A 27048-nucleotide genomic window follows, 5' to 3' on the forward strand; every position below is an offset into this window, starting at 1 on the left:
TTAAGACCTGAAGATAAACCAAGCCAAACCAATGTTCTTTATGGTATGAGTTCAAAAGTAGCAAGCAGACTGATAAGGTTATGATATGGCTCAGTGGGTAAAGACACTTGCTTCTATGCCTGATAACCTCAATTTTAATTCCTGTGTACAAGATATCTGACTCTAGCAAGTTGTCCTTTTGCCTCCATATTGATGAATAAATAAATGTAATAACAATTTAGTAATCAAACAAATCTAGGATAAGATTTCTTTTAAGTTCTAACAGTTTTGTGTGATTAGTAAAAGTACATAACCAGGGTCTAGTAAAATGTCTTAAGTGGCAAAGCATCTGATATGCAAGTATGAGGTCCTGAGTTTGGATCCCTACCAACCACACAAAATATCCTATACTCCAGTGCAGAGGGAGTGAAAACAGAGAGATCCCTAGATCTTTCTAACCAGACAGCCTAGCCAAATTGGTGAGTTCTAGGTTCAGTGAGAGATGTGACCTCAAAATCTGTGGTGAAGAGAGGATGAAGACACCCAGTGCTGGCCTCCAACCTAAGCACACCGGTATACCTGTGTTCTCTTCTTCGACATACACACACATGAAATTAACATGCATATATACATATGTAAAAATGCCTATTGGTGAGTACTTAATGTTCAGGGCTTGGTGCTGCTGGCCTGTAGTCACAGCTACTCTAGAGGCTTAAACAGTAAGATTACAAGTTCAAGACCAGCCTGGGATTTTAGAGACTTCCCATTTCAAAAACAGTATTTTTGGAAAGTGCTAGGGATAGACTTCAGAGGTTGGGCATTTGACCTACTGCTGAAGTGCAAGCCCCTAGGTATAGTCCTCAGTTATGGGGAAAAATTTCAACTATTTTAAGTAAGATTAAAGAGTGTGACTTAGTTTTGAGTCTCAAAGAACCATCACATTTAAATATTGATACACTTCTCTAAGTAGTCAGTTTGTATTCTAAATTTCAAAGCCATTTTCAACTTGAAATTTAGTCTCCAGATACAGTACAACAATTTTGTAGATGCTTGATAAATTCTGTTAAAAAGCGAAGCAAAACAATGCAAACCCTTATATAGTTTTCATTAAGTTTTTAATGCACAACAATTGCTTAGGAAACACAGAGTGTCAAATATAAATGTACTTGAACACAAACTTCATCCACTCAGCCTGTATGTCCTTGGCCTACTTATTCTATCTTTGGAGACCTTCATGTTCTGTCTTTAATACACAGGCAGTAGGCTGGAGCTCTTACGTGTGTAGTGAAGAGTAGATCAAATAGTCCATTTATGCATTTGCCAAACAGATTGCCACGTGGTACATACAAGCAAATGCCAGCTATCCCTACTGGGAGAAGCCTATTTTAAAATACAAAGTCAAGATGGATATGAGGACTGACCTAGGCACTCTGCTTTTATGTTAAAGTTGTGTCACTTGGTCTTCTTGTGGTCTCCTAACAGTGAGAACAAGGGCTGTCTCTGAGTCCTTTACTGAATTTTGGGACCCTACTCTTCATACTGTGTCACCTTGCCCAGTCTTAATACATGGGAGGTGCATAGTCTTACTGCAACTTGATATGCTATCTTTTTCCTACACAGAAATGGATGGGTAGTGTATTGAGGCCTGGGAACAGAGGGGTGGGAGGGCGGGAGAGAAGAGGAGAGAGGGAACACTGTACCGGATGTAAAATAAATAATGAAAATTAAAAAGAAAGAAATCTTGGAAAATTAAAGGAAAATAATGAATGTAAGAGTCAAATAGAATTTAGGATATGACCTTACTAGTGAAAAATAAACTAGAGGGATATAAATATAATTTAAAATGAACAAAAGTGATATGGTTGAAAAAAAGGAGACAGTCACAATATGTTATAAAGTGAGATTATTTCAGTATATTGAAGAAAAGTAAGAGAAAATTGGCAAAATCTTAGTAACCTAATACTTGCCATGAACAAGCAAAGCCTTAAAACGGAGACAGTGAATTCTCAGCATAGGGTTCGAAAGAAAGGTCACCTGAGTGATAGAATTATGCATATTTTCTCCAGACACTGGGTTTTGAAGCTGATTTACAGAGTTTATAGAAAAGGCAGCCAAGGAAGGAAGAACTAAAGAAATGGCTGGAGGTTTCGAAGGAGGCATACTTCAGTCAGGGCTATGGGTGTTGTGAGGGAAATTTTAAGGATGAATGTGGTAATATATATGAAACACTCTCTGTTCCCTGGAAGAAAGGTTCTATAAAAACATAACGTATTGCTGATTCTTAGAATGAATGGTGAAGGTTGAAAGATTTTCAGACATCGGGAAAGGGCACATTCACAATCCAGTGAGAAGCAAAGGATATTGAAAACGGAAGGTAGAAACAAGAAAGTGAAAGTAAGGTAGTTTTAAAGGCACTCAGGAGCTTAGGAGGACACACACACACTCTTTCACACACACACATTCACACACACACACACTTACACACACACACACTCACACACTCTCACACACACTCACACACACTCACATACACACATTCACACACTCACACACACACTCACACACTCACATACACACACACTCACATACACACATACACACATTCACACACTCACACACTCACATACACACACTCACACACTCACACACATTCACTCACACGCAGAGTTAGTTTTAAAACACTCATTATTTATAATTTGTTGCTTTGTAAAATTAGTTTTCAATTAAGGTATGATATTTCTGAAAGTTATTAATTTAGACATATAAAATTTAAATGTTATAGTGGTCAAGAAGACACAACAGTGAATTTGGGATGTCTCAGAAATAATATATAAAACAAAGAATACAGAAGGGACAGTAACTAATCAGTCATTTAAAGGGGTTGGGGTGAAGTTCAGGGGTCAGTTATTTTCCTGGCAGGTAGGAGTGACAGTTTCAATCTTTGGGTCCATCCTCACAACAACAAACATAAAACATAAGTGATGAAAAATTGTTTGGATAAAAATTGTTTTCCAAACAGTTCAGGGCAGTGTGTGCAGGGATGGAATTGCTGAAGCGCTGCATCACAGAAATCGGCATATACTGGATAACTGTCTTTCAAAAGACTTGATGACCCATTTTCCATGAAAAAACAGCATTGGAGGGAAGCTAGGAAAACGAGAGTGTGCCACCCACAGTGTCTCATGTGGAGCTGCTGATTATAAATCTGGAGCTCATAATTGACACAGAGGTGGCTCACAGGTGACTTGGCCAGCAGAATACATTCAAGACAAACCAAATATCTGCAATGCAAACCCCAATGAAAATTGCTTCCATTGAAGGTCTGTACTCCTCCATTCAGGATCCGCATCTGACTGTGGTATCATGATGGGCTAATTAGCTTACATTATTATGTTGTTACTACATAGTTTCGTCAATTGGAAGTTTAGAGTTAAATCGTACATGGATCTAAGAAGTGAAGCCCTATGACCCGAGGGAAAACATTGGAGAACGTATTTATTAGATGTTCACAGAGAATAATTCAATTTTATATTACTGTGTTAAATCGAAACAGCGTTTTGTTACACATCTGAAGCACAATTGGAAAATTAGCAATATTTCTCATTTGTAGCAATTCTGGTCATATAAATCATATAGAAGCAGAAATTTCCTGCTATTGAGTATAGAATCCTGTCAGAATCTTTCCTTAAACTATATTTAAGTGAAAATAAATGATAATATCTGCTACTCATTTGGGTTTTGTTGTTGTTTTTGGTTTTCATTTATTTGCTTGTTTGTTTTTCTAGATATGGAAGAGGAAGTGGAGAGAGTCAAGGACGGGAGAAGAAGGGGGAGAGAGAATTAGTTTTTTATCTTTGTTTATAGACGTTTCCTTCAGCCCTCTAGCCTTATCTTGCCTTTCTCATTCTTCTTTATTTCAGTTATCCAGTTATTCACAAATTTACTTTGAAATGATACTCACTGCTTAATATTTTTTTCTGTCATATGAATCCTCATCATAGTAATTCAGACCTAAGTCATGCCTTCACTGAGTTGCACAGGTGTTTTCTGGTCCACCTCTGTACAATTTTTGTCCTTATGTAAAGTCAGTTACCACACTGAAAACTTGGAAAACCTGGCTTTCTACGTCACTCACTGTTAAAGCATATCCTCTAAGGGACACACAACCCTGTAGAATGCGTCCTTTATCTCTTCTCTGGCATTGTCTCCTGAAAACACAGTGTTCGTTGTGTCCCAGTAACACTGGTCTGCTGGCTGGTTTCCCTTTCCAAATGGCCTCACTTTTTGTCACCTTTGCTCTTGCCTCTTCCTCCTTCTGAATCCCCTTTCCATGGCCATTCACTTGACTTACCCCCATTCACTTCAGTGTCAAAGAAAAATTAATAAGACCAAGAAATTTCTCTCTAATGACATTATGCAGCTTCTATTTCTAATTATCTTGATCCTCTTTACAGCTTTAATCCGTCAACCTGCAATAACACTACCCTATAGTGACACACTATATACTTCATTTCATGTTTTCTATTATTTTCTCTTAAGTTGTAGGAAAGCTGGGATTTTAGTGAGTCGCTTACTATTATGTCGTAATGCATCATACTGTTTATAGCTTCTAGTAATTAAAATTATTAAAAGTGTGAATGAATTATTTTCCTATAGACGCTTGCTAGTGTGAAGCCATCATTTATCTATCACACTGGTATCTTGAAGAGACAGATTTCTGGGAACTGTCATGATAAAAATTCAAGAAAATCATACTTGGTGGGAGAAAAATGTCGGGGAAGGCATTTGAGTATGAATGAAAACTCATGAATGTACACCAAATAAAAACCTTGGTGATTTGATTTGCTTGAAAAGTATTATGTCTTTTCTTGTCTCTTTTAAGAGTTGACTGCAGTATGTATTTGCTGAGCTTAACCTATCTGTTCTTTTAAATTCAAATCTTCTTCTAATAACAAATGTTTTTTACTTCTAACTTGTACTCTTGATTGAAAGACAAATAAGGTTATTTGTGCCACTTTAAGCGATTCACTTTCATATTTGGAGTTCTGTGTTTCAAATAATCAGGGTCTTATCTTACTGAACCTAAACCATCACTCAACACCATGTAAAGGTAAACATAATATTAAACTGAGGTAATTAAAAAATCCTATCTGCTTTTGCATTAGCCAACCCTGTACGGCTTATTTTTGCCAATAGATGTCAGTGGTTGCCTGCAATAGTGAAATCATTGTAGGCTCACTTGCTTGTGCCACTGTTAAAAGCTAGTCTTTAAAGGGGTGTCTCGTTCCTTAGTTTATCCTTTATTAGTTCAACTCGGAAAGAGATATATATTACAGCTTGATAGATTTGACAATAGGAAACCTTAATAAACTCTGTAATTTTCTGATATTATTGAATGCCAAATATCTGTCAAGACTATTTAAAAATTAAAATGCTTTTTATAGTTAAGTGGATTTCTTTAGTCATGCAGTTCTCAAATTAAAAGAGGATTTTTTTTGTTATGTTGTGTTTTTGAGACATGACTTCAAACTCAGACTGGCACCAAACTCGGGATGTAGATGAGAATAACTTTGAACTTCCCAATCGTCACTTCCAGCTTTACAACCCCACGGGCTAACTTACAAGCATAGGCAGGCTTGATGGAAGATTTCAGTAAAGATCATGTCCCATCATTTGTTTACTAACTCTACACATTTACTGGATGCCAGGACTTTATGTTAGATATGCGATTTCTTTCATGTATAAAAGAAAAATACAAGCCACAGAGTGGGAGAAAATATTTCCAAACACAATGTAATAGAATCCGTGCAAACCCAAAACGAAAGCAACTTTTCCATAGACCATCTGAAAATATGTGACGAAAAGCCAAGCAAGCAACAATAAAAGAAAATATGTTAACCGACCAACAAACATATGAAAGAACCTTTCTCATTATTAGTTAGTATAGAAATAAGAGGGTAACCACTATACTTGCCTCAGTCTAAAAAGCAGTGTCAAAGGTAGGAAAGACTGGAAAATAGGCTCTTCACTTTGCTCTCTTTCGAGTGCTTGGGGCCAAACAGAGGGCCTTCCACATGCTCTGACATTTAGCTACATTCTTATTGGGTTTTCAAAACAGCATCTGTTTGGGTAGCTTGGATTAGCTTTGAACTCACTATGTAGCTCAGATTGGCTTCAAATCCTTTATCCTCCTGCCTCTGGGACTGTCATGTTTGTGTGTCATCATGCATTGTAGCAATTTTTAATTTTATGACAATATAAAATATCATATTTTGAAAAATTTGTTGAAAATGACCTTGCTAATATTAAACACACAAAAAAACTTAAAAAAACCAGAAAATGTATTTAAATTTGGACATTTACAAACTTTTATGAGCTGATAGGTTGAGTTATAGGCTTACATTTACAAAAGAAGCAAACACACCTGTACAAAATATGTACAATTGGATGTTATAGCTGGCATTGATGGTAAAAATATGCAGTAGACACAAACTGCATATTGGAAATGATGTTCTTTTTTTTTTCTTTGAATTCTGCTCATATAATTTTATTTTTTTATTATTTATTTGTTTATTACAGATTTCTGTCTCCTCCCTGCCACCGCCTCCCATTTCCCTCCTCCTCTCCCAAACAACTCCCCCTCCCTCATCAGCCCAAAGAGTAGTCAGGGTTCCCTGCCCTGTGGGGAGTCCAAGGACCTCCCACCTCCTTCCAGGTCTAGTAAGGTGAGCATCCAAACAGCCTAGGCTCCCACAAAGCCAGTATGTGCATTAGGATCAAAACCCAGTGCCATTGTTCTTGACTTCTCAGCAGTCCTCATTGTCCACTATGTTCAGCGAGTCCGGTTTTATCCCATGCTTTTTCAGACCCAGTCCAGCTGGCCTTGGTGAGTTCCCGATAGATTATCCCCATTGTCTCAGTGTGTGGGTGCACCCCTCGCGGTCCTGAGTTCCTTGCTCGTGCTCTCTCTCCTTCTGCTCCTGATTTGGACCTTGGGGTTTCAGTCCTGTGCTCCAATGTGGGACTCTGTCTCTGTCTCTTTTCATCGCCTCTTGAAGGTTAATATCCAAGAGGATGACTATCCGTTTTTCTTTGGGTTCACCTTCTTATTTAGCTTCTCTAGGCTCAATGTCCTTTATCAGTGGAAAACAATAACCCATAGGAAACATACAATAGTTTATAAACATCACACTAGTTTATCTACTAAGAGATCCTACCTACAGATATACCTGAGAAGTTTAATCCATTTTTACAAGTCAATGACAGCTGAAACTATCCATAATTGTGGAAATAACAATGCCTTTAGGAGGATAATGAATGCAATGTGTCTCATGGGAGGCATCTAGAAAAATAATAGTTATTTTTTGGCTTGTGTGGTTTTACATAGGACTGTGCTATAGTCTTTGGAAAACACAAGATGCAGAGCTAGGAGTGTTTGATACTAGTTTGGGGTGTCCAGAGAATGTAAGAATAGGTTGGGATACATAGTGAAATCACGGCTCAGAGAGAAAGTCTAATTTTCTGGTGTTCAGTACATATTCCATCTCCCAGTTGAATATTTATTTGATAATCATTTTGATAACTTTTCACAACAGCTAAAAGACATCGATACAGTACCATCTTGTAAAAAATATAATTGCTGTTTTGGATCCAGGATCTTTGAGATTTTTCACAAGATACAGAAACATCTTTCTTTACTCTAACAACTGACATTTTAAATGTCTGTAGCATAGTATCCGACGACAGACAAGATCACACTGAAGGAAGAAGAAGGGAAATGTAGAATCTGAGATCATCATGCATTAAAACTACAAAGCTTCATGCCTGAGTGTCATCAAACTTTCATAAGCAGTGTGATGACAGAGAATCACTGTGCTTTCACTCATTCCAATAAGACATATGAAAGAAGAAACAATTATTGCTATCCACTGAATCTGAGCTAGAATTACTACACCTTTACCTTATAGACAGCGCAATACTGATTTGAGTAAGATGATTGTGATTTATAGCATTTGCACACACAGCTTCTGAAGTTCCCCCGTATGCTTTGCAGTGGGTGTTTCTTCCTATGTGTTTATTTCCTCATTCCTAATAAAGGCTTTTCTTTAAGGTCTGATTCTGTGTCTGAGCATTCTCCATGACCACCTGTTATGTTCAAGATTTTTCCTGTCTTTTAATTTTAATTGTCAGAGAAGATGACCCCAATCAAGACTCAGAGATAGTGATATTTTGGGATATTATTTCTCTTCTGAGAGCCATAAAGCTGAGGATAAACTGTACCAAATCTGAAGGATAGGAAGGTGTGATTTTTTTTTCAGTTCCTGGCACCATCCCCTCACCCTGGAACAGTGCTGGTAATTTTATTTTTTTTCTTCTTTCTAACTAAGAAAGCCCCCTCAGCTATTTCTTCTAATACTAATGCTTGTGTATCTTAGGAAGCAAATGAAGCTGTTTGGTGAGTAGGGACCTATGAATAGAGACTAAGGCTGCACTATTTAACCCCAAGCCTGGCTCCACAGACATGTGACCTCACATGATCAAGGGAAACCTGATCCAGGGGCTAAAAGTAGGGCTATTTTTTTAAGGTGAGTTGGGAAGTCACCCTTCACTTGGAGACAAACAAAACCTTTTTAATTTATTGAGGACTGCATCTTTATTGTTCTCTTGTCTCTTGTGTATCCCTGAGAATGAGATAGGACCACTATTGTTCTTAACTAAAATTTGTATGATGGATAAATTTCTTCTTTCTCCTTGCTAGAAGCTGTCTGAGAGAAACCTCACACTCATTCCAGCTACTCTAACAGCCATCCTTTATCTCTGCTTCTTTGAACTGTGATTGTAGAATTTGTAGAATTCCTTTCTTTGTTTTTTTTTTCCAGTGTTCTATTTACATCCTATCTGGTGAGGCTATGGGTATTGTCTATACCAACTTTACTAATGACATTTTCTTTCTTTTTTCATTTATTTATTTATAGAAAATGGACATACTAGCCAACATTTAATCTGGAAGATATATGGATTAAATGGGGACTTGTACCCTGATGGAGGATGGGTTCAGTTAACTATGGAGCTAATTCACCCCAAACAGAAAGTACATTTGCTGCCATCTTGTCTAGTGGCCTCCTTATGATGGAGGCAACCATGTGACATGGACCCCTTCTTAGCTTAAAGGACAATAGCTATGTGACATCACTGTTATCTTGGTTAATATATCCACATAAAATAAACCAAATAATAGCATTTTATTTACTTCCCAGATCCACTAAGCTTTGGAACACTACATCCCTTTTTACATTAGATGAAGGAAGTGATACTAGATTTCCGGGTTTTTTTTTAATTTTAGATTTGAACTGTTGTTTTAGATCATGTGTTCACTCATTTCTACAGGTTACGCGAGACTTTTTCTGGCTATGTGCCTCCAGCACTATTTTACTAACATAGGGAATTAGTCCTCTGAAGTTTTCCTGCAGCCCAGGGCTGAGTATTTGTTAGGCACCAATCCTTACAGGGATTAAGGGATAAATTAGGGGGAGGTGGAGGGTGGTGGTGGTGGTAAATAAGCTGCTTCCAGTTAACAGCTGCTCCAGCCAAGGCAGGAGGTTACCCTGGACAAAAGGCTGGAGATGCAGTTTCTGCTGGGCCTTAGTGCCTGTTATTCCTGCTTGTATCTCCAGCCTCATTTTCTTCTAACTGAGATACAATGTTCTTTCTCCTACTCCGTTGCTTCACATTGTTCTGCTTTTCTGCCCCATGGTGCTTTGTGTTATCTTGCCTTTACTTTCAACTTTCAATCACAGCTGTGGACAGAGTTTAGGGAAGAAAGACTCAAAGCCACCACTTTCTTACTTCTTTTAGTACTGCTTCTGTTGTTGAGTTTAGTTTATCCTGGTGTTGTGTTCTGTTTAGCATTCTCGGGATTACAGCTATTTGGACTGAGTGTGCATGTGGTAAATTTCAAGGAGACTTTCCTAACCAACACAATCCTCTTTAAATCAAAAGAAAGTTACCGTAAGTGCTGTTGATGTTTTCTCCCTATCTGTATTTTAAAAATGCAGTATGGCTTTACAGATTAAGAAGATGACCATGGGATTAGGGAGATTCTACAGCAGAGCAGCTTCCATTTCTGTTTAATCAGGAATAACACATACCTTTAATCTCTCCTATGCCCTATTAGAAACTCTCAAAATTTGTTCCAGGTGAAAGGCCCCGTGTTAGCTCATCAGCTGTCATTTGTCCCAGCTACTACTTGAATGTTCGAGGTCCTACTTTCAACCTCATGAGACAAGAGGTTACTTGGCACTACATCACTTCAAACAACAGGACCTTAAAGTTACGAAGCTTATGGAAAAGAGAAAATGCTTTTATCTTTTTGGCTAGGGACTTCTTAATTTGATCTGTCCTACAAATAAGGTTAAGGTTAAGGTGTCTACTGCTTAAGATTCGGGGCTTCTTACCTTGATATCTCTCACTAATAAGATTAGAAGAGAGCTTACATTTTCCAAGAATGAGATCAGGGGTTTAAGTGAAAATGGGCAGGAGTCATAACTGGAGATTTGGATAAGCTTGAATCAGTTCTACACTGGGAACCAGTCTAAGGGTGTTTGAGTCTGCCAGCTTCCCATTTGTTTACTAGAAGACGAATGTCTTCAGATGCTGGCCTTAGTGATTCAAAAAGTCTCCCCTTCATTGGTCTCTAGCAATTGTGCTTTACAGATAGGGGATGGATGCCACTTTCAGGGTCCCCATGACTTACCTCCTGAAAAATTAGAGCAACTTAACACCAGTGGAGTTAGGAAAAATGTTTTCTCTACCTGTTTATCTTTTCTGTAAAGGACAGGAACAGTCCAGTGAAATTCTTTATGTTCAACTTTTCTTTTACCCATGATATCATTCAGAGGACACTAAACCCTGCAGGATGGAGTTAGCAAACCCTGATACCAAATTTAAAAAAAGAATCTCTCTAAAAAAATCCTTGCTCATAGAAAATGAATCCCCAGAGAAGCACTCTGACCTAAATGTTCAAAGGCCCAGATCTCTGAATATCCTTGCTGCCCTTGCTCAAAGGAAGGACAAAAGATAGAACCTTGTTTTATACAGGAGGAAGTGTACTTGCTACACTTGTCAGGTTGTCTACCTCTGTTTTCACACACACACACACACACACACACACACACACACACACACACACACGCACACACACGCACACACACGCACACAGACGCACACAGACGCACTGACTGTACATACAGGTTTGCAAGCAGTTGGTCATTCCAGGACTTGTCAGGAAGGATCTCAGGTTAGACACTGGTAAAGACACATGCCCCTGTCAGCTTGTTCCTAAACAGAAGGCAACTCTTTAAAAATCAAATGTTCTGTCTCTTATTGCACTCTAAAATGAATGAAAATGCTCTCTGTCTCTTGTCAGTTTCTATTCCCAATGCTAGACTCTGAAGGTAACACTCATCTGGACACCTCTATCCTGGTGATAAGGAGGACAGGTGCTTTGGGTCCAGACAATTGTCACAGGATTCAACAGCGTGTTTCCTATCTGTTATTAGCCACTGATTTCAGTTTTACAGAGAAGCAAGTGCCTTTTATGTATACGTCTATTGGCAAATTGTCTTGTGCTGTTTAAGCTGAGATGCTGGATCTGAATTCAGGATTTAGCCCTTCCTTTTCAAGCATATTTATCTCAAAATGTCGTCCAGAATCCCTGTCCTGGGACAGGCTGACCCTTGACTTGGTGACACAGAAGAGAAGAAGAACATAACAACTCACGAATAAAGGCATTATGGACACAAGGCTAGCTATTTCCTGAAAAAGTTATTATTCATCTCATGCTGTGGAGAAAAAGACTAATGGTGTTCTTATCCATGGAGAAGACTTTCTGCCTAGAAGCTTCTCAACTAGTCACTACAAAGCAATAGCTTTTACAGGTCTTCTGTAGTTCATTCTAGGGAAGGTTGTAAAAGCAGATTGGAAAATGTTTTGCTATGTATCTGATGATTCTCTTTATTTGCTACTTGCAATTACTCAAAACCAAAAGCTTGTCTATGTTAGCTCATTCTCTGGATTGTGCAAAACATGAAATAGATAAAAACTAAAACAACAAAGTGTAATAGATTTGATAAAAATTTTAGGGGAGTCATGAGTCCATTTTCATTGGATTTTATCAGAAATATTTGCTAGATTTCAAGGTGGGACTGGAGGGAGAGAAAATGGATTTTCTGGCCATGGCCAGTAAGTTTTGCTATAAGCCTGTTTTCAGGTCACCCCTTCTCCTCTCAGCACCTTTTGTCCATGTTCTGTAAGTTTGTTGTAAAAACTCAATTGTCCCCCAGAATGAGCTTTGGTTTAAAACGGAAATTATATTTGTGATTGGGATCTAATAAGGAGAGATATACATTATTAAATTCTTCTAGAAACATAAAAAATTCTCCAACAAATGTTAAATGTACTTGGTAAACTTGTACAAATGTTATTATGGGATTTAAAAAATTCTGTAAGATGTTAGGATGTAGAAAATGAAAATATTTTTAATAAAGGAATACATATATAAAGATTAAGATGTCTGGATGCTTTTCCAGGATGAGGAAGAAATCTGGAAAGCTTAAGCAAGTTACAAGTGTTTAAATAAGCTATTCAGGGTAAGTGAAAAATGAGACTTAAGTATGTACTAATTTAAAAACGCAAGCCTATAAGCTTTCTTCCTTTCTCCTTCTGTCTTTTTTTTCACCTTCTGGTATATTTTAATGTCCTTGAGCTTATTCTTCCTAATGTTTCATCTATTATTCCTTCCATCATATTTTTAATTTCTACTAGCATATTTTTCAGATTAAGAATATGTGGCTATTTTTTAAAATTGCTTTTATCTTTTCGCTAAGTTTCTTGGCTCAAGAAATGAGTTGTTTCTCTGAGTTCTCTTGAGTGTGAATTTTTCTTTAAACAGTTTGCTCTAAATTCTTCTTTTAAGACTTTGATGATATAATGGTTAGTTCTTTCATAATACAGATCATAGAATTATTAGATTCTGCTGCCTTGTCATTATTAGGTCAAATTATGGTTATATAATAAATGTTGTTGCTTATTAGTGTGTGACATAGTCTAGGTGTTAAAGGATTATGTAATTATTCTAATCTTAATACGGCTCTATTTCTTCCTGGTGTTCCTGTAAATCTAAATAGTTTTTTTATTTTCTTTTAGCCTACAGTTATTTTTACTTTTTTAACACTAAATGCCTTCGATCTCAAGTCCAGACTGGCTATAAGTCTATTGTTTTTATGTTATTACTCTTTCAATAGGAGATCAATCCAAGCCCACATTTGTTCCAAATCTGTAATTAGTATATCTTTCATTAAGTTATATGGGGATTACATAAAAAGGAAAGTAATCTATTTTTATAAACTTGATTCTGAGGCCAGGGTGGGCCCAGACAACTTAGACATCCATGGACCTGTGACATGGTTAGGAACTATTGAATTCTGACTGGCTCTATGCTGAATTCCAGTGGGAGGACAACCCCAAAGTTCTAATACCACATTGGTGTACAAATTGCCCACCAGCCCCAGTATCAATCAACAGAAAATTAGGACAAGAACCATGTTGTGCAGGACAAAGAACCACATAATTGGTTGGTTGCTGCTGAGTGCCCTATCGAGCTATGGTTGCTGCAGCCAGCCATAGGTGATAATGAGGGAAATTGAACACTAATAGACCTAGGCTGCATTTCTCCAGGAATCAAAGACTGTCCCAAATGTGTTTATCTACAGACAGACTGGAGGATGGTGACTGCTGTGGTTTGAAAGAAAATGGCTTCCAAAGGGAGAGGAATTATTAGGAGGTTGGAGTAGCTTTAGCCTTGTTGGAGGAAGTGAGTCACTGTGGAAGCGGACTTTGAGGTCTTATATATGCTCAAGTCACATCCTATGAGATAGACCACTTCCTATTGCCTGCAAGTGAAGATGTAGGATTCTCAACTACTCCAGCACCATGTCTGTCTGCACACCACCATGTTCTACCATGATCATAAAATGGACTAAACCTCTGAAAATGTAAGCTACCCTAATTAACTGTTTTCCCTTTGTTAGAGTTGCCATGGTCATATAAATAGAAATCCCAACTAAGACAGTTACCATTAACAGCTTTGGCATATCTGAGTTCTCCAGCTTATAAATGAGTTTTAATTCAAAATCCTAAGTTCACTGTCCTGTACTATTCACAGCAAATATGGAGATTACCTGCTTGGTGTTGATATGTGTTAGTACAGTTTATCCTCACTGAGACCCAATTTCTCCTGTTTAGAATGGTAATGAATATTCAGTGCCATTGTTTGTTGGAAGTATGTAATTTTCCTTTTGATTTTACAAAGGTGTTATAGTTAAGTAACTGTCTTGTGCCCTAGAAGTGATTTTGAGCTTTGAATTTTAAATGGTGTTGAAACTAAAAGACTATGGGACTTTGGAATTTGAAAAAGGCAATTTTCATTAGAATATAGCTGTAAGTTTAAAGGGGTCTGAGAGTGGAGTGTGGTGGTTTAAAGGAGAATAGCCTCCATATAGTCATATGCTTGAATACTTAGTCCCCAGTTGGGGAAATGTTTGGACATTATTAGAAGGTGTTGCCTTCTGAGAGGAGCTGCATTACTCAGAAACATCACTGAGGTTTCTAAAGGTCTGCTTCTGACGTATGTGTGAGTTCTTTACCTCCTGCTTGTGGATCAATATGTGATGACTCAGCCCATTCCTTCCTCTTCCAGCCACTCTGTCTTCAAGCCACCATCATGGATTTTAATCCTCTGAAACTGTAAGCCCAATTAAACTCTCAGTTTTATTAAGTTGCCTGGTGCATTAGTCAGGGCTCTCTAGAGTCACAGAACTAGTAGTGAATCTCTCTCTCTCTCTACACATGGGATTTATTGTAATGACTTACAGGCTGCAGTCCATTTTACCCAACATTGGCTGTCTGTAAACATAAAGTCTAAGAATATAGTAGTTGCTCAGTCCTACAGGCTGGATGTCGCAGCTGATCTTCTGGTTATGCTAGAATCCCTAAGAACTAGTTTCCAAAGCCAGTGTAAGAATGCATGCACTAGAAAGGCAAGAGTATGCAGACAAAGAGCAGAACTTTCCTTTTTCTATGTCCTTATAAAGATTTCCACCAGAAAGTATGGGCCACAATAAAAGTATGTCTCCTGTTTCTCTTCCCACCTCCAGTTCTGGATCAAAGGCATGTGTCTTCCAGCCTCAAAAGTCTGGAATAGAAATGGGTTCACTCACTGTAAACTAAGCACCACAATATGGATAAAACATATAATACATAAAAAATTTAAGTGAGCTTATTATTACTAAAACAGTTTAATATCTAAATTTTTAAATTTCTGGATTCATACAATGTTTCTCTTGATGTTACCTATAAAATAAAGTGAAAATAACTGTTCAAAGAAATAAATTATTCTCTTATACTTAACCACAGTCCCGGTGCAACATTTTGGAACTTAACAAACTCAAATTTTGTCAGACGAAAAGTAAAGAAATTTAACGGTCAAGCCCTTGTCATAGAAAGTCGTTTTTGTCGAGCCCTCTAAAATTTGAGTTGGTGAACTTGTCATTGATAAAAATCAGTGGAGAGACCAAGTTGAAGACAGATTCTTAGAGCCAATGACAGGATATGCTGGTAAAAAAATAGCCTAAAGTGCCTGCTTTTTCTGTAGGATGCCTTCTGTAAAAGAGCACAGGGTAGTAGGCTTGTCATTTGGTGTGGAAGCATGAAATGTTCAAATCTTAATTCTGCCATACCTAACTGAATGACTCTAAAGAGGTGACTGTCATTTCTGAATCTCAGTTTGCCAATTAATTGGAGACTCTGAGAGTGAAAAAAAATAGAAGTTTCTTTATATTACAGAGAAATATTTCAAGTTCTGAAGAGAAGCATGCATCAGAAAATCTGTTAAAGTTAACAGCTTATTATATTCGGCTGCTTTAATAAAATCCAAATCAAAGTATATCCCAGATTAGGGGAGATCTTACGGCATGCTCTTCTGCTCTTCTCTTGAAATCAGGCCTCACTCTAAAACTCAGTTGTAACACTTAACTCCTGTGTAAACACACTGAAGGGGACTGGTAGATACTCCAACTATTCAATAGGAACAATAATAATTTGGTAAGACTTAGTGAAAATTAAAAGGCCTGTAACAGTGCAAAGTTTCTTATACTGTTTTCAAAGCACTTGCATCTATACATAGAGAAAGTATATTTTAAACAGTGTGTTAAGACAATTATGAATTAAAGTGAAAGAAAATTCAAACCCAGGATTCTAATTTCTCATTTTATTTTATAAAATGAATGAGAATTCCTTATCTGTGTGATTCCTTTCTGTAAGCTGTGAATAACATTGGTTAATAAAGATTCTGCCTTGGCCTATGATAGAGCAGAGTGGAGCTAGGTGGGGAAAACTAAACTGAATGCTGGGAGAAAGAAGGCAGAGTGGAAAAACGTCATATAGCTGCCACTGAAGACAGACGAGCTGGAACCACAGCCATGAGGGAATACACAGATTAATAGAAATGGGTTAAATTAAGATATAAGAGCTAGCTAATAAGAAAATAGACCTAATAGACCAAGCAGTGACTTAATTAATACAGTTTCTGTGTAGTAATTTTGGGGCTAAGTAGCTGGGAACAAATAAGCGGCCTCATACCTTCAAACATGTTAGATCATAACAATATTCATTCTGTGGGTGATAATTCAAAGTGACTGCCATTTATGCATTTAGAAATTTTAGTAATACTTTTGGATAATGAAGCTGGATTTGTGGTTCATTAACCTCAATGTTTATCTCTAACACTGATATTGACAAAGCAATTTTGAAGATTCATATCCTTTCAAAGTCACCCATGACATCCTCATAAAGCTAACTATGATCCTCGGAAGAGCCTTAGTATTTCTTTAATATAGTCAGTTAAAAATACAGCACCTATTACTCTACAAAGACTATGAGAAAAATTAATTTTGCATATATGTTGGATATAATATTGCTATCAGTTTTTTCTTTTTCCTGTAAAGTCACTTCATTTTTTCCATTTTTTTGTTCCTGCAATAATTACTATTTCTTGTATAACAATTGCTCAGTTTAAGATGTTTTCTTTTAAAGGTAAAATGAAGTTCTTTTTTTCATTGCTCAAGAAGATATAAATCTTTTCTGTCAGAAAAACGATACTGAATTGATATATTAAGAAAGTATGCTACAGTGACTTCTGCTTCTTCTTACCCAGAAAAAAATCTATAACCTTAGAATTCATCATCTTATATTTATTATTTAGATTGTTTTTCTTTCAAACCTCCTGTGTGTTTATGTTCAACATTTACAGAGCTTTGCAGTGCCCTGTATAATGGGTTTGTTCTGTTATTTATTTTCTTTTTGATTTTTTTTCTCTAGAAATCAACTTGGTGTCATTTTCAAATTGCTATATAACAGTTTATTGATAGAATTGTGGCTTTATTTTGCTAAGGGTCTTTCTCAGCTATCATTGCAACTAAACACATGTATTAGTTACCTATCAGTTACATGGCAAAACCCTATCACCAGTTTAGGAAGTTTAGGGAAAATTATATTTTGCCAAATGGTTCCAGAGGGATAAGCATCCATGATTGCAGAGATACATAGCAAGAAAGAGAAGACACGGTGGCAGGAACAAGAATTGAAAGAGCACATCTTCACCTGCAGGTATGAAACAGAGAGAATGAAGTGGAAGTATCGTGGGGTAATGAACTCTCAAAGCTTGCCTCTTGTGATGTACTTTTTCCAGCAAGACTATACCTACTTAACCTAACAGTGGCTAAATTCAAGTGCTTCTGTGTTACATTTCTCACATAAACCATATACCATATATAAATTGAAATAATGTCCATTTGTTTTAGCTCTTAATTTTATGGGGAACCTCCTCACCCTATATTTTATGTCATTCTTTTATACTCCTTAGACTGCCTTGTGATAAGACCAAGAAGGGGGAAACAGACAATAGACTTCTGAATAGTGTACCATTGGGTTCTCATGCATGACTATTGCATGAGCTGTAAATGAAGTTGGGAATGTCAAGTCACTGACTTTGGAATATCTTGGGTTGAGTAATGAGTTGGTCAGGACTAGTCTGAGAAATAGAATTGATGGGATGGCTATACATTGAAAGAAATTTTTCCTTCCATATTAGCATGTGATGTGGGATTCTCCTCTGTATGCTGTAAATACCATTGATTAATAAAGAAGCTCCTTTGGGCCTATTGCAATGCAGAATAGGGCAAGGCAGGAATTCCAAGTAGATATAGGAGGAGAGAGTAGGTGGGGTCAAGGAGACACCATGTAGCTGCTGCAGGAGACAGATTCTGGATGCTGGAGATAAATTTACTGGTAGGCCACAACCACATGGCAATATACAGATAAATAGAAATTGGTTAATTTAAGATGTAAGAGCTAACTAGAAATACACTTTAACTATTGGCCAAATTGTATTGTAAACAACATAGTTTCTATGTGTTTATTTCGAGTCTGTGCAGCCGGGAATGAACGAACAATCTTTGCCAAAAAGCATTCCTTTGATATTATTATTATTTAGGTCTTGTTCAGGCAGTTGTGTTGATGAGACTTCATTGGTGAGGCTTCTTTGCATCTTCTCAGAAGTTTCTAGGAGATACAGTATCACAGTACACTTACTGTTTCTCTGACTCTTACAAGCTTTCTGCTTCCTCTATCACAGTGATTCTGGAATCCTTGGTACAGGATCTGTGTGCAGGCATATAAGTGAGACTGGGTACCACACAATCTCTTATTCTCTACATTTTAATTGGTTGTAATTTCTGGTAATACCTTCCGTCATTTAGAAAGAGAAGTTTCCTTGATTAGTGTGAGATGTGGGTAAATTGTCAGTCCTGAGATCATATTCATACATGTACTGGGCAGATTGTGTTTATGTGTATAAGAATATATTTGAGAGACAGCAAAGGAAGGTTTAGAGAGAGGAAATGGAAGGAGATAAATTTTTTAATATTATTATAATTTCAAAAAACTATTATAAAAAGGATATTATTTGGCTTACTTACATAACAATGTCTTTAAAGTCAAATATTGCTGTGTCAGGAGAAGAACCCAGTAGTTGTTCAGTTCATAGAGCTGGGTTCTTCAGTAGTCACCATATATTCCTGAAGCCTTGGAGGATTCAGTGTCAGTCTTCAATATAAGCTGAAAGCCTGAGACGGATTTGTCCTCATTTTTTTAAAATCATGTGTAAGGATTAGTAGAGTCAAAAACTGGGATGATCTTGAAAGTGGGTATGAAGAAAAGCAGAAAAGTCAATCTTCTTTGTTCTTCTTTCATCTGTGCTGTGCAAAAAAATTGCTACCCACATTTAGCATGAGCTTTTCTTCCTCAAAACCAAAAACTAACTCTATCAAGTAAATCCATTGCTGGTGTGTTCCCTTTGCTTTGAATTTTAATTGATTCCAGATCCAGTTAGAGGATGACCAATTTTATCATGACAATTTATTCAGAAGCCTGGTTAATTATTTGGATGAAACTGAATTTTCATTGTTAATTCCTCTAGATAATTTACAAGGTTTCACAGAACTTCACACTACTTAAGGATCTATATTTTCAAACTTAGTCTTTTACTCTTCTTTAAATAGTTATGATCTCTCACTAAAAGAAAACTGAGGATACATTACTGAAATAAATTTGGTGAGTGTTGGAACATGGTCCCTGAATGAAGTTGTGTGAGGAAAAATCGTAGTGAGTGTGAGAACACTCCAAGAAAACAAGAAGAAAATAGGCTTGTGATCTTAGTTTCTTCAAAACACAGACTTGTTCTTGGAATGTGTTCCTACAATGGTTAGGAGTGAGTTTACTTCAGATTACTCATTACTGCTTTTTGCTGTTGTTCAATAAAATATTTAACTATCTTTTCTATGCTCCTATGGAAAACCATGTTTTAACCACGTGTGACTTGTCCTTGTGCTTGTTTACATCTTGAACTCATCAGAATTTTACTCATGTGACCTGTTTTAGTCTCAGAGTATAAAATGTCTGAGGTTCTGAATAAAGTGGGCAATTGCATGAGACTTTGTCTGCCTATTTGTCCTCCAGGTCCCAAAACCTCTAGCGAGAGTGAGATCATTTAATTTCTTTGTAGATGAAAGGAGGGATTTAAATCAGCAAATCAAACTACTTTGGTGTTTTAAAAAATCTCCTAATCCTCATTTTGGAAGTCACTGCTGTACTCAGGGGATTATTGAATCTAGCATGCAAGAATGAATTTACAATAAGCAAAATTCAAGCAAGTCAAAAGTCATATCTTTTAACTTGTATTTTTTTAAAAATGGCATAGTGATGGCTTCTGCATTGAGAAGGAAGCAGATTAAAATTATTTTAATGTTTGTGTAGAAAGAATGAATGTTGATATGCTTATTTTTATTATCGAAATATTTTATTGGAGAATAAATGAATATCTTAATTTTAAGTTAATTACAAATTACACATTATCATTTGAGCATACTTGGAGGCATAAGTGCCTTCATATTTATCTGAATTTGATTTCATGTTTTTCATTGTCATAATAGAAATGACAACTTCTTTGGCTTATCTTCTATTTTCATTTCGTCTCCCTTCTAAAGTGAGATATTTTTTCAGTTAAGTGAGCATTTATTTAGGACTCTCTCCTCAGAATTGACAGACAGATAGGAAAGTACATACGCTATTTGGTATGGTGGTTAAAAAAGTTATATCAAGCTTTGCTTGGTAGCTGTGAGTAAATTTTCTCTATCTGTGATACTACAGATACTATGCAAAGTGAATTTTCAAAATGTTGTTCATTTTTTTCTAATTCAAAGTGGAATAAGAAGAAATTTATCAGAACTCTAATAAAAGAATGCACACAATGTATTTCCTATGATAACACTGTGCGTTCAGAGGAAGTATTATACAGGTCAGGGAAAATTATCGTTTATCAGGTAGCATTTGATGACTCTTAAAGCAGAGGAGGAATTGGTTAGAAGAAGCAGGTCATTGAAGTAGTAAGGTCAATGGTGGTTCTCAGTTAATGTAGGCAGTATTAAGAAATTTGAGCATTAATGTTTCACCTAAACATTGTTAACCGGTAAACTAGAAAGTTCTTTGATGACACACTGAGAGATTGTGAAGATTGTAAAACTTGTCATGTTGACAATCAAGAGTAATTATCGCAACCGTATAACATGTAAAATAGAGAGCAAGAAAGCTAAATAAAAGAGCATGAGGAAGGACTGAGTGCAGGTGATATGCACACAAGTTTTGAAAGAGAGTATTTAATATTTGTTCTAGTTCCAATTCTGTTACAATGTTTTTTATTTTGGTTGGTGGATAAGAGAATAAAATATATCCTATATTGTAATCTTAAATATATAGTGATGATTACACCTTTTATTTCAAATGCCAATTCTAACTTCATAGAAGACCATTATTTGTATAGATTGGGGTCTGATTGATTAGGTATGCACTGTTTTGAGTTATATACAAGTATTTTATTTAAAAAGTTTGTGAAATAAAAACATTAACCATAACAAATAATAATAGTAGAAACTGGATTAGGGAATTTTTCTCTAATAATTCAGACCTTTGTTGTTTGTTGGTATTTGCCCATTGGGTACTGTAATTCGGGTTTTATCATAATAAGGACTAAATTATGGAAGTTTTTAAACTCATGAAACATTGTTCCAGAATGATCTACGGTTGTGTGTCTACAGTTCAGTCCTGAACTTTTGACCTAGTTTGTCATATAGGATTTTATTCTGCTTAGATAAGAAATTTGAAACTACCAACGTTATTAAATCTGTTAATTTACAACACATGAGTTTAATAAAGATTTGGGAGGCTTCATGCTTCATAGGTAAAACAATGGTGATATTATGTACTCTCATTATTTTTTAAAGTATTATTAAAATCAGACGAAAACGATGTAGTATGTGACTCATCATAGAATTCTACAATATGTGGATCATTATTGTTTGTAGTTCAATAAACTTAGAGTTTTACAAGGAGATTTTGGCATGTTTTTTCTAGTGTGACTTTCAATATACTCAACTTTAGAATTTCTCTCTCTCTTTGTTTACTGGTGCCTGCTGAGGATAAAATTGAATGGCAAAAATTCCCAAGTCCCATCCTGCAGACTATTTGCTGAGATATTCCTATTATCATAAAACAAAAAGTATTAGCAATTAAAAAAATCACAAATTCCATGTGGTATACTCTACAGATGCCATACAAATGAAAAATCCCAAATACAGATGCTAATTGGACTGTTAAATGAATTATTAAAATAAAGACGATGAATATTCAGATAGGTTGTAACCAATAGTTTAGTAATTTATTGTTGTGAAGGTCTTTAATCATAAGTGGGTAATAATGGAAAGGCTTAAAAATATGTCCAAACATTTCAAGATTCTTTTTATCCCAGTACTAACTCTAAAATAATTTGATAAATTTGTATATTTCTTTTTGTGTAATCTTTCATACAGTGAGTCTCTAGTTAACAAAATATCATAAATTATATATAAGTCAATATAATAAATTATATAAAATTCAATATAATACATAAATTATATAATATATAAATTATCTTTCTTTATATAATAGACTCAAATTTTGCATACTCCCACTGTTTCTTTAGACCTCAATATTTACAGAAATTTGGACTTTGTGCTTTCCTTAGATATTTTGGTCAGTAGTACCAACATTAAATAGGGTAGATCTTCACCAGTCTAGGACTTGGGTAAGGTAAGAAGTGTACTAAAATGTAAAATAAGGGCACCAAAAATACTCATAAGTAATAAAGAAAAATTTAATGTGCTATTAAAATATTCCAAAATCAACACATCAAATCTAAAAATTTAAGTTAAGACAGGATGATTTTTACTTTGGCTTCAGGCTTTAATATTCCCAGTACCACATTGGTATAGAGATACTTCCTTGTTACTGAAGCTATAGATTTTTGAATTGTCTTTTTAAGTTGGTTTCAAGGCCAGTAATTGGAGTGACCTATGCTGTAGTGTAATGAGAAGTTCCTCACCAGATTCCAGTATCATACACGTGTACTTTCTAGACTCCAGAAAAATTAGCTAAATAATCCTCTACTTCATAAACAATTCAATATTTGTTCTTTATTCTTAGTAGGGGAAAACAAACTAAGACTCAGAACAACTGGATTTAAAACTAAAAACAGGAAACAATAATACCCAAGAAGTGGACAAAAATCCTAATAAATCATTCAGTTGTATTCTAAAAATCACATTTAATTATTCTCTTTAAACTCGCTTGTATTTGGTAACTTGAACCTTTTGCGTCACATGAATTTTAAACTCTTTCATATTTAAGTAATCACTTTGCACCCACAATATACCAAACCAAATATATCATCTCACGTTAAATAATATAACTAGACAAATTCAATACCCTGTTAATAATTCAAATAATTATTACATCTAACATTCTCGAAAACAGTATATTAATACCTCAACATTCTGAAGCTTTTAGAATCAAGGAGAGAAAAACATTTTTAAAATATATATGTAATAGTCAATGTAAGGAACCAGTCTATGCTCTTCTTATTAACTGAATTTGTAGGGAAACGTGGTCTATTTCTTTCATTTTTTTTAAAAAAAAATATTTGTGTTGTGTTTCTTTACCTTATGCCAAAAGGTGTAGAGAGGCATACTGATGTCTTATTACACAATGAGGAGTTTCCAGGGAAAGTTATTGGGGAATCAGAAGATTCAATGACTAATTAGCAGAATATGGAGGTAATTAACCTGAGAAATGTTTTCTTTCTGAAAATCCTTCATGAAGTGTATATCATTTGCTATAAATATTACGATCAGAAGGTATTTATTAGACATGGTTCACTACGTTAATCATTTTAAAAGTAGTATTATGAAATGTGCTAAATTGTTTTAAATTACAGTGTGGGATTGTGAAGACAGAACTTAGGCATCGCCCACACATATCACGGCAATTAGCTCTAATTCCCATCACAGAACCTATACATAGACAGGAGTCTTCAAGGCAATCCAATGAAGTAGCAGCAAAAGTTTAGAAGCCCCTATACTTTCTGAGTGAAACAATCTGCTTATATTCTATCTCAATTTGGAATATTCTGAGGGCCAATTCCTTAACCAAAAGATGAAGCTGGTACATTTTGCTGGCACGTAGTGATCAGGCCAGTACCTTACTTCTGTCTTTCTTCCATTATTTCCCTTTCGTCATATTCCATGTCATATGTGGTGATCAGTGTACAGCGGACTTTTGGAATGGCTCTGCTTGAGAATCCCAAGAGGTCTGGCTTTGAATTTATCTTCTTGAGAGAGGACTCATCTATGTATCTGCCAGGTTCTAGAATCATCCTTTGGCAGAAGCAAATGGTTAGCTCTTCTTAGGGATGAACTAAGGCCAAAATTTCCAGGAAAGCCTTTATCTCCCCAGACCATTTAAATGTTTTATTTTTTGCACCTGTGTTTGTCCCCATCATCCCCTTTCACTGACTGAGTTGACTATGTTTGTCTCAGGTTTGTGTTCAGACCTGTTTCCACCACAATATTTCCCTCCAGTTATTAACGTGCCTTATAAAATCCAGTCCTCTTTTCCAGGACTAGCAAATCTGCATGTCCATTGGATGTTTCTCTCTCATCACTCCTTTCAGACAAGCTTCATTATAAGTTGGAAAGAATATATATATATATATATATATATATATATATATATATATATATATTATGCATGGCTAGAATTTATGTGGTTTTGAGAAAGGGTTTTCTCATTTGTTTTCTGTCTCCAGAACATCTTGTCTGGCACAATTCCAAAATTGAAAACCACAATCATTATAAAAGACAGTTAGGGGTGAATAGTTCTCTTTGCAATTCAATACCTTCTGGATTGATGCCACATTTATAGAGAATCAAAGGGTTTTAGTGCCTGTTGATAAAAGTGTGTACTTAAGAACATGCATCTTTAGTGATGTTTTTAGTGACTTCCAAAAGAATATTTCACAATGACAGACATGGTTTAAATATCTCTTTTCTTCAATATTTGTTATCTGTGATTATTGAGCATTCCCAATGTGATAAGAATGGCTAGATTTTTAATTGCATCATTTTTTTTGTTTCATATGGATACTATCATGATACTATGAATGCATATTTAGACAGTAACATATAGAGGTTATTTCTGTGTGTGAGAGGATTTGTTTTAATTTACATGGTATGGTAAATCAGGCATAACAACATAGGCAGGAATAGGGAAACGGAGACTACAGTTGCAAATTGGGGAGCAGAAATTCTCATCTGCTTTCAAGTATGAATATCTTCAGTATCACAGCCCATATCATTAGGTATCACAGCAAGTTACTACTTCAGTATGTCAGATGTGGGGCCCAAGTGTTTACATGCTTAACAGTTCTCTAGCAATACAAATCGTGTTCGCCTGAAGATAGTACTCACAAAAACATTGGTCCAATTTTTCTGTGGAGATGTAGATATTCCCTGCTGAGGATTCCAGCCCTTCAGCCTATCTCCATGCCCAAAGCTGGTAGTCCTACTTTCCCAGGAAAGGACACAAAACACTATCCAGTGGTGTAGGAGGTTTTTCTGTTTGTGTGTGGCTTTCATAAGTTGAATAAAGAGACTGCCTTGGCCTTTTGATAGGGCAGCCCTTAAGTGGGTGAAGTAGACAGAACAGAATGCTGGGAAGAAGAGGAGAGTCAGGCAGACACCATGGTTTTCTTACCTGAGATGGACTTAGGTTAGACTCTTGCCGGCAAGCCACAATCATGTGGTGATACACAGATTTAATAGAAATGGGTTAATCAAGATGTGAGTTAGCCAAAAAGAGGCTAGAAATAATGGGCCAGGCACTGTTTAAATGAATATGGTTTCTGTGTAATTATTTCGGAGGCAAGCTAGCCGGACAGCGGGACACAGCCTGCCGCTTGTCTTACTACAGTCCAGAAACTACAGTTTTTTTTTTTTTACTTTGGACATAAATAACTGTGTACCTTTGAATCCATAGATTTGTATACGTTGAAAAAGCAAATTAAAAATGCTATTTTGTGACCTTTGGAAAGAAATCTCCACTCACACCAGACCAAGCATCATAAGCGACCAAACAAATGACTCTCCCAAGATTAGCTTGTTGACACAATTAATTCATTGGAACTTGGATAAGGAGTTAATTGCAGGAGCATGGGAGACTCATAGACAACTGCATCTCCAGAAAACCTCCTGTAGCATGGGTGATGAATCATGAAAGCTGGGCATCTGCTCATCTCCCTGTATAATTTGTAAGTGGTTCCAATGAGAAGTCTCTTCTGCAGTAATAATTACTGCATTTTTAAGGTTTTGGAAGAATCTTGTAATTTTTGCAAGATTTCTGAGTCTCATTCTCACTTAGGGAGGGAATTTTTCAGTATGGAGATATTAGCTACACAACTCTAATATACTAGTAATTGGTGAATTATTGGTCATTTTTCTTGAAGAAACTAGCTCAATACAGTTGCTATTGTCATCCTATGAATGGTAGTTTGAATAAGACTTGTCCCCATAGGCTCAAATGCTTGAATGTTTAGTCACTTGAATGTTTAGTGGCAGTATTTGAAAGGATTAAGTGGTGTATCCTTGTTGGAAGAAGAGTGTCACCGGGGGTTTGAAGTTTCAAAGCCCATCCCAGACCAAGTGTCTCCCTGTCTGTAGTTCTTAACTACTCCTCCAGCGACATGTTTGCCATGTCTGCTGCTATGCTTTCCACCAGGATGACAATGGAGTGAATCTCTGGAACTGTAAGCAAGTCTGCAATTAAATGATTTCTTTTAGCAAGAGCTGCCTTGGTTGTGGTGTCTTTCTACAGCTATAGAAACAATTTCATCTGTTTCTATAGAATTTAATCTCACCCAAACAGTGAGTGGATGTTGGTTTCATTATGAGATAGGGAACTATCATAAGTGTTATTTTTCTTCTTCTGGATTCGCTGTGCCTGAGTCTACTAACTGGAAATTCACACTTTATG

Source organism: Microtus pennsylvanicus, chromosome 10 (genome assembly GCF_037038515.1).
Source record: "Microtus pennsylvanicus isolate mMicPen1 chromosome 10, mMicPen1.hap1, whole genome shotgun sequence".
Lineage (NCBI taxonomy): Eukaryota > Metazoa > Chordata > Mammalia > Rodentia > Cricetidae > Microtus > Microtus pennsylvanicus.